Here is an 8,227-nt window from a genome sequence, read left to right as displayed (position 1 = left end):
CTGGGCTCTGCCGACTTCTTTTCCTGGAGCAATGCTGGCAAATTCTCCGTACAGGCTGTTTCCAGTTTGGGATCTCTATCTTTTGCTGTTTGGTATCCAATATTTTGAAAACCATTGTTTTGTCTGGTTTGAGGTTGTTTTGAGCAGGAGGATCAGTCCAGTTGCTGTTATTCCAGCTCAACCTAAAGTTGAGTCTTCTATGATGTCATTTTTATGAATTCCTTACTCCTATTTTTCCAAGGCTAAATTTGTTATTCTGTTAACCTTTTGAGTTAAATGTTTATGTAATATCACTCTTATTTATAGTGATATACTTTCATCACAGTTTAAACCATAACATAAATTTTACTATATAAGGTTTATCTTATCATTGCTTTGTGTCCTTAGGGAAAACACTTTTTAATCTTCAAATGATTGGGTATTTGTTACTGCATTGCTGTTATTAACATCTTGTTTTCTCAAATCATGATAAAAGGTTGTAGAGAAGCACATCCCATAGTGGTAAATAGCTTGACACGAAGGCTGGTGTTTAAATCCCTGCCTTGTCTTTTTTCTGGCTGTATGACCCAAGCCAGATATGTAACCTAAGGTTCAATTTTTTCAGTTGTAAAACTGAGGTAAAACCAGGGACATCTCAGTGGCAACATGCCTGCAGGTGCAAGGTCCTGAGTTTGATCCCCAGTACAAAACAAAAATGAATAAACAAACAAAAAAACCTGAGGTAACAGTATTTACTTCAGATGGTTGTCCTGAAATTTCAAAGATAATATGTGTAAAGCCTTTGGGACATTGTAAACATTCAACAACTTTAGTTACAAGTTCATGGTTTTGTCTTGAAATTTGTTTTTGTGCAGAGCTGGGGATTTAACTCAGGGCCTTTTTACTGTGCTACATCCCCAGCTCTTCTATATTTTATCTAGACAGGCCCTCACTAGGTTTTCGGTAAGTAAAAAGTTCAGTGTTGCATGAGATGTTCTTTGCTATGGTTTGGATCTTAAATGACTCCCAAAGGTTCATACACTACAGTCTTGTTCCCAGCCTATGTACTGTACTGGAAGGTGGTGGAATCTTTGGGTGGCGAGGACCTGTGCTTGCTTCAGCACATTACTAAAAAGGTGGAGCCTACTGGAAGGAAGTCAGATCCCTGGGAGTGTGACCTTGAAGGAGTACTGAAGCTACAGCCCTTTCCTCCTTTTTCTTTTTACTTCCTGGCATACATGAAGTGAGTGGCCTCCTCTACCCATACACTACCTGCCATGATGTTCTGCCCTATTACATGCCCAAAGGCAGTGGGGCCACGTGACCATGGACCAAAACCTCTGAAACCTTTAGCCAAAATAAATTCATCCTCCTTTTAAGTTGATTTGTGTATTTTGTCATAGTGTTGGAAAGCTAACACACCACTGACTACCAGCTCTGTACCTGCAGCTCCACTGGAGTTTGCTTCCTGACCGTTCCCTTCAAGTGTCTTTGATCTCTCTGATTCTCTCCCTGAAGGTGCCCTGAGGAGAGCACAGCAGTGTTTGGGATCTAAAACCCTCGGAGAAAATTCTTAACCACTAAGAGACAGGAGCCAAGTGATACACATACTCCAGCTTTGCTGTCTCTTGAAAGCTCAAAACTAAGAGGTGTTCTACGTGCCCCCCCCAGGGGCACTGAGCTCCAGTCACCCACAGGAGGAGCTCACCCTATGGGCCCTGGATGGGCTCTTCCCTCTTCTTGTCTCACTGTTCCCATTTCACCTCGTGTTTCTGGACATTATTTCCTACATAAACATTGTACTGTATATCAAGACTTTGCCTCAGGATCCTCTTTCTGGAGAAGCAGAAACCCAGATGTATATGTATTAGATTACTCGAGGAATTGTATTGTTCACATTCTCTAAAGCTGTAATTCTTAAATGTCATTTCATATTGTGATTAATGGGAGACAAATACATCAAAATTTCTGCAAATTGTGAATTAAAACACAAATCCAGATTTAGTAAGGAAATGTTTATGTGAAAGGATTACTGTAAGGGTATGGGGAGGGACTTTTGCAATAGTGAGAGAAGGGCTAAAGATATGTTAAAAGACAAACTTAGGTTACCTTATGAATAAAACAAGAACAGGTGAGGATTTATGGCCACGGTGCTGATAGTCAGTGGAAGGAAAATTACTAAAAAGAAATATCAGGGATGAGAGGAATTCTAAACTGAATCAGCAGGATTCTTGCCAAAGACTTCCAGGGTGATAAGATATCCAGGATAGTGAGATAATCAAGTGCGGTGGATTCTGGCTAAACTGACTCAGGAGGATTTTTGCTAAAACAAAACAAACCACCAGAATAAGTAAGCCAAAGGTAGGGCCCACGGTCTAGACATTAAGGGCTTCGAAGATTCTTATGACAGGTAGATCAGCAGAAACTTTGACACCCTAGATATTCCTATAGTTCCCAGCAGTAAGGCAGCCAACTTTTCTGACAAGTCCTGAAAACTGGCGCCTGAGTCCAGATTACCTAATACTCCCCCCTCCCATGAAGGCCACTTTTGGGGATGGGTCATTCTACTATAACAGAACCCTCAACAGAAGTCCTGATGCTAACATCTCTCCAAGGAAAGATGGGAACAATGGGAAACACTATCTGTCTGCTTACCCTGGCCTAGGAATGTGCCTTTCCTTGAGAAAGTCTATTTCTTAGACTATGCTTGCAAAATCAGTGGCAACCGAAAAAGGCCCCTTCTGGTAGGTCAAATCCTCCTCCAATTTTCATAAACCACCAGATTTTCAAGTGAATGACTTAATCTTTGGCACCATTCACTTTCTCAAAGTTGATATGTTTTCAAAAATCTGTTTGTTGCCCAAGGAGTAGCAGCCTTAGTAAGATTCTGAATGTACATCTTTAATAAAATGGAAAAAAGTTGAGACCTAAAGAGCAGGTGGGAAAGGAAAACAAGCATTGGCATTCTGCTGCAGGCCAAGTTCTTAGGCAAACATGCTTTGGGGAAAAATTTGGGGGGTTCTGAAAATTTAGTTCCTTAAAACTACCACTCCCCCGAATCAGTAAAACATCTCATTTAAAAATTTTTAAAAATCTTTTAAAAACCTCATAAATCCAGTTGGGGCTGCTGTTTCTCCTCACTCGTAGCTGCTACTGTTTCAGGGCTGAAGCAGGGCTTGGAGAAGATTGGACAGTTCCTTTGCTGGTGCTTTTCAACTACACTCTGGAACTAAGACAACAAACCTGGATTTTTATCTTCTAGGGCTTTCTTGGGTTCTTCTTGGGGCTGGATCTCTGTGAATCTCTCCAGCTGCAACACTCCTGAAGAGGATTACACACTCTGCTCCCTTGCACCCCTAAGATCTGGATCATGATGATTCATTCAGTCTTTGGTAATTAGGGACCCTTCATTCTTCCAGGTATTATTATTATTATTTTTGCAGTATTGGGGATTGAACTCAGGATCTTGCAATTGCAAGGCAGTGGTAGAACCACTGAGCTACATCCCCAGCCCACAGATAGTATTCTTGAGCAAGACTTTTCCCCCGTATGTTTCACATCTATCTGGTCTTCAGAAAAACCTCACCAAACCTTTACCAAAAAAGAAAAGACAACATCTCTGAGAGTACAATCTGTTCCCGGAACTCTTGTATTTCTACCACCAAATTAATTACCAAAGTTGGCCCATTTCTTGCCCTGTAGATCTTAGATCCACTCAACTGTTCACCTACTGAGCTCTCAGGATGGTATCACTAAAGGCCTACCTCATTATATTTGGGATCTGAGAATGTATTTTCTTGGGGAGGAAGAAATGAAGTTCAGAACACAGCTTATTTCCAAAGAAATCTTTTCATCATTTTTCCTAGACTGGCATTTTAGTATCCTTGAGCCTACTAAATACCTTGGAACCAGTTTTTAGGGATATTTCCTTTATTAACCTGTATATCTTAAACTTACATGGAATTTTTTTTTTTTTTTTGGTACCGGGGATCGAACTCCAGACCTTGTGCTTGTGAGGCAGGCGGCAGAACCACTGAGCTAAATCCCCCGCCTCATGGAATTTTTTATTAATCATATTTCCACCTTTGGTCAAACTGAGAGGAAAAAGCTCATTTCATATCATTCTTGCAACTACCTATGCATGGCAGTATCATTCAGTGCCTGAGTACAATTCTATGGATCTGTTAATAACTACAATACTTTGGTCTGTCCTAGGCATTAGCTTCAACAATGCTTCGATAAATATTCTTTTCCTGTGTTCTAAGTTAACTGTATAGCTACAGGATGAATTTTGAGAAAAGGAACTGCTATCTCACTCTCCAAAGAGATTGTATTGATCTTCCGCCCCATGTATAAAATGGGGGTTTCCCCACAGATCTGAACATAGTACCTTATTAAACTTTTGGCTCTTTTCCAATCTGTAGGTGGAAAATGATTTCCATTTAAATACTTATTTTCTTCATAATAAATGAGATCACATTTTCATAATTTTAAGCCATTTTTTTTTCTTTTTCCCAGAGATGCTTGTGTATGTCCTTTGCTCATTTTTTTCTATTATGTTTCTTGATACTTTTCACATCAGCTTGTAAGCATTCTTTGTATTGTTAAGGAAACTGGCCCTTTGTCCTGTGTGTTGCAAATGTATTTTCCCATAATGGGCAGGGGCAACCTTGAAGAGTTTCAAGACAAGCATAGTACAACTTACTGGGTTCAGAGTGCAGCTGCATTTAGTACCACATCTCAGTTTCCTGCCTTCCAGATGTGACTAAGTCCTTACCTTCTCATTCACAACAGCTCAGCAATGAGGATCTAATTGAAGTGCAAGAAAAAAACGGTGCCTTAGACAGTCACCATGGAAACTGCCCCTCCCACAGCATTTACCATCCAAAGGCTTCTGCAGGCATTCATGTACAACAAATTAGCAAAAGAAAGATTTCTAGAAGCACAACCTAATTTTAAATGCAGCTTGAAGGTGCTTAAGAGGCACAAAGAATGCCTGTGGTTTCTTTAGGGAGATTACTACAGAAAGAATTGTCTTCACTTCCAGCTCCCGTGGCAGGATAATTTGTTGAGACATTAGAGTATATTTTGTTTTTGCTGTGATTTTCCTTCCTTCCCCGTCTTTGGTTGATGGTTGCTGGTTCCTAGTGCTTGCTGGTCACAGGAGTGGTTTATATTGCTGGGCATAAAGCAGAAGCCCCTTAAAGACTGTTTCATCTTTTTAGAGAAAGTCCAATCTTACTGACAAAGTTCAGTCAGGAATCTGGGAGGGGTGGGGAAACTGGGTACAACTCAGTTCTCTTTAGAGGCTAGGGGAGGACTCAGTGAAAGCAGGAGAGGTTCGGTAAGGAGTGAAGATTTGTGGATATCACTGGAAACATCCATGTTGGTGGCGGAACACGGGCAATGATGGCCAGCACTCCTAAGAAGGCGGGTACTAAGCACTGAGATTCCCAGCCTTGTAAATCCCACTACTAATGCAAGAAAAGGCAAGCACCCTGTCATTTCTAAAGGATCATATTTTGAAGACACTGGGCACCTCGATTCTAATCACTGTGGCCCAAGAATTGTCAGTGTCTCCCAATATTTGATTCTGGTATGCGTGAGTGACCTCATGGTAGACGAGGGTGGCCAGGGGAATATTAACAATGTATTGATGATGAATTTTCCATCATCTTGATTCTCTGGGAGCTCAAAATTAATTTAAAATTATATATTTTAACATGACATCTAATTCGACACATGTTTGTGGAGCGAAATTAACATTTACTCCATTTCTTTGCACTAGTATTTTAGGAGTCCTCAACCAATTCAGCTTCAGTACAAAAACCCCACCACTAAAGAGCACATCTGTGACAAAGTCTTTATACTGTTTCTAGTTTTTCCGCTTAGTAAATACAGTCACATCCCCTGGTATTCTTGGAGGTTTGCTTCCAGGACTCCCTTGGATGCCGAAGTTCTTAGATGCTGAAGTCCCTTGCATAAAATGGCAAAGTATTTGCACAAAACCTACGCACATCCTCCTCTACCATATACTTTACATCAGCTATTACTCATCATGCACAAGATGTAAATTAAGTAGTTGTTATATTGTTTATACTACATGGCTTATCTATATTGTTTAGGGAATGACAAGAGAGAAAACTGTACATGTTCAGACCAGGTGCAATTATTTTTTTCAAATATTTATGATCTGCAATGGGTTGAATCCATTGATGTGAAACCCACTAATACACAGGGCCAACTGCAATTACAAATGCATAAATTTCACTTTAGTTTATTTACATTTATTTTCATAAGCTAGGGCACTTTATGGGAGAAAACAGGATTCTCAAAAAGGTACTCTGGTTATGACTTTTTATTAGTGGGAAATGAGCATTAGGCATTTTAAGGTCTGACTTTTGTCACATTAAAGCCAGTGAATTCCAAAATCAGGGATGGCCTAGATGCTTCTCTACTGCCCTCCAGCGGAAAAACTAGAGAAAGGCAGAAGCACGCGTAGAATGGAAAATGGACTGGTTTGATTCTAATATCAGCATGCAAAAAAATGGAGAGAAAAGAATTGAAGGCTGCCAGGCGTGGTGGTGCACAGTTGTAATCCCAGCCCTCGGGAGGTGGAGGTGGGATTGATATGACTACACAGTGAGTTCAAGGCCAGTTTGAACAAGACAGCCAAACCCTGTTTTAAAAAACAAAACAGAAAACAAAAAACAAAAGAACTGAAGGCTATTTTCTTCCCACAGTTTTCAGAAATAAGTGAACTTTCGAACAATACCTTACTCAGCACTATTATTTATCACCTGGAAAATGTAAAGGTCTTTTAAAAATAGGTCTCTTTGACAAGATAAAAAACAGCAACCTTTGGCATAAACATCTTCACAATTGAGTCTGTAATTACACAACCTTTACTTCTGCATAATTATTTAATGATGATCTTGTAAATCTATTATATATCATGACACATTATTCCTTACCAGAAGATCATTAAAGAGTTATAAGGAAATTATGCAATTTCTCAATTTCTCCATGAATCTGACTGATACCTATGACAGGCTTGCCTTAAAAAGTTTATTTGGTACTTCTGCTTTACCTAAGTAAGTTTTAGATGGACATACTTTTAAAACTCCATCTTTACTATCCAAATTACTATATTAATCAGAGAGACCGTGGTTGCAAACCAAGGATCTACATAATGTTGTGTTTTTAAACAAAATTGCAAAGTATATTAATTCCTCTTTTAAGAAAAAACACAAAAACAAAAACATTCACATTTTCCCTTTGGTGAACCACATAGTAAGTGTAGAGCAGGCATGTATAACCCAGAGCCTGTGTACCTTGAACCACAGGTAGCTCCACAACATGCTAAACTTTTAATGTTACTATGTAACTTTTAGGACTACTGTTCACAACTCTGTTGGGCAGTTCTCCAGCAGGGACCTGTGTAGGCCACAATGGGACCCTGTAGGGGAAGGCACAATGCTGTGCTAACTCCACTTCCTGTGCCTGCCACACGGTCAAACAGAAACTCACACATATCAGATGTTACATGCACTTGTGCAACTTGACCGGTAAAACACAGGATTGCCAGTATAACTATTTCAACTTACCTTCAGGTGTGCGAGCTGTGAAGACAAGTGTTTATTATTAAGCAGATATATGTTTTCTTATTTACTTATTAAACTGAGCCTGTTATTTTAATAGAAAATAATTTAAAAGAAAGCTTTATAACTTGTATACATTAACTATATGTTTTATATGTAGCCAAGACAACACAAAAAGTCGACACCCAGGATCTACAGTATGGTACAAAGACACATCAGGATACCTTCATTTTGTTCAGCAAATAGATTGAACACCGGGCCAGAAATATAAGCACCAAGACAATCTGTGAAAAAGCCTGAATGTGTTGCAAGCCTCTTCTAGGCTATGAGAGCAAGAGGAAGAATGATAGTGGAAATTTCAAGCTTATCTGAAAGCTTTTTAAAGTGATAAAGCCTACATTATCTAAAAAGGCTAAAACAATGTCCTAGGAAATTACAACACTTTGGCAATGTTTGCAGGGCAAGGTGATCATTAAAAATAATACCTAGGGGCCGGACGTGGTGTCGCACGCCTGTAATCCCAGCACTCACGAGGCTGAGGCAGGAGGATCACTATGAGTTCGAGACCAGCGTGGGCTACATAGTGAGTTCCGGGTCAGTCTCAACTACATAGTGAGACCCTATCCCAAAAACAAAACAAAACAAAA

The sequence above is a fragment of the Fukomys damarensis genome, unplaced genomic scaffold, assembly GCF_012274545.1.
Source record: "Fukomys damarensis isolate Sample0158 unplaced genomic scaffold, DMR_v1.0_HiC HiC_scaffold_24, whole genome shotgun sequence".
Classification (NCBI taxonomy): domain Eukaryota; kingdom Metazoa; phylum Chordata; class Mammalia; order Rodentia; family Bathyergidae; genus Fukomys; species Fukomys damarensis.
The sequence above is the reverse complement of the archived record's forward strand: the minus strand, read 5'-3'. Positions refer to the sequence as shown.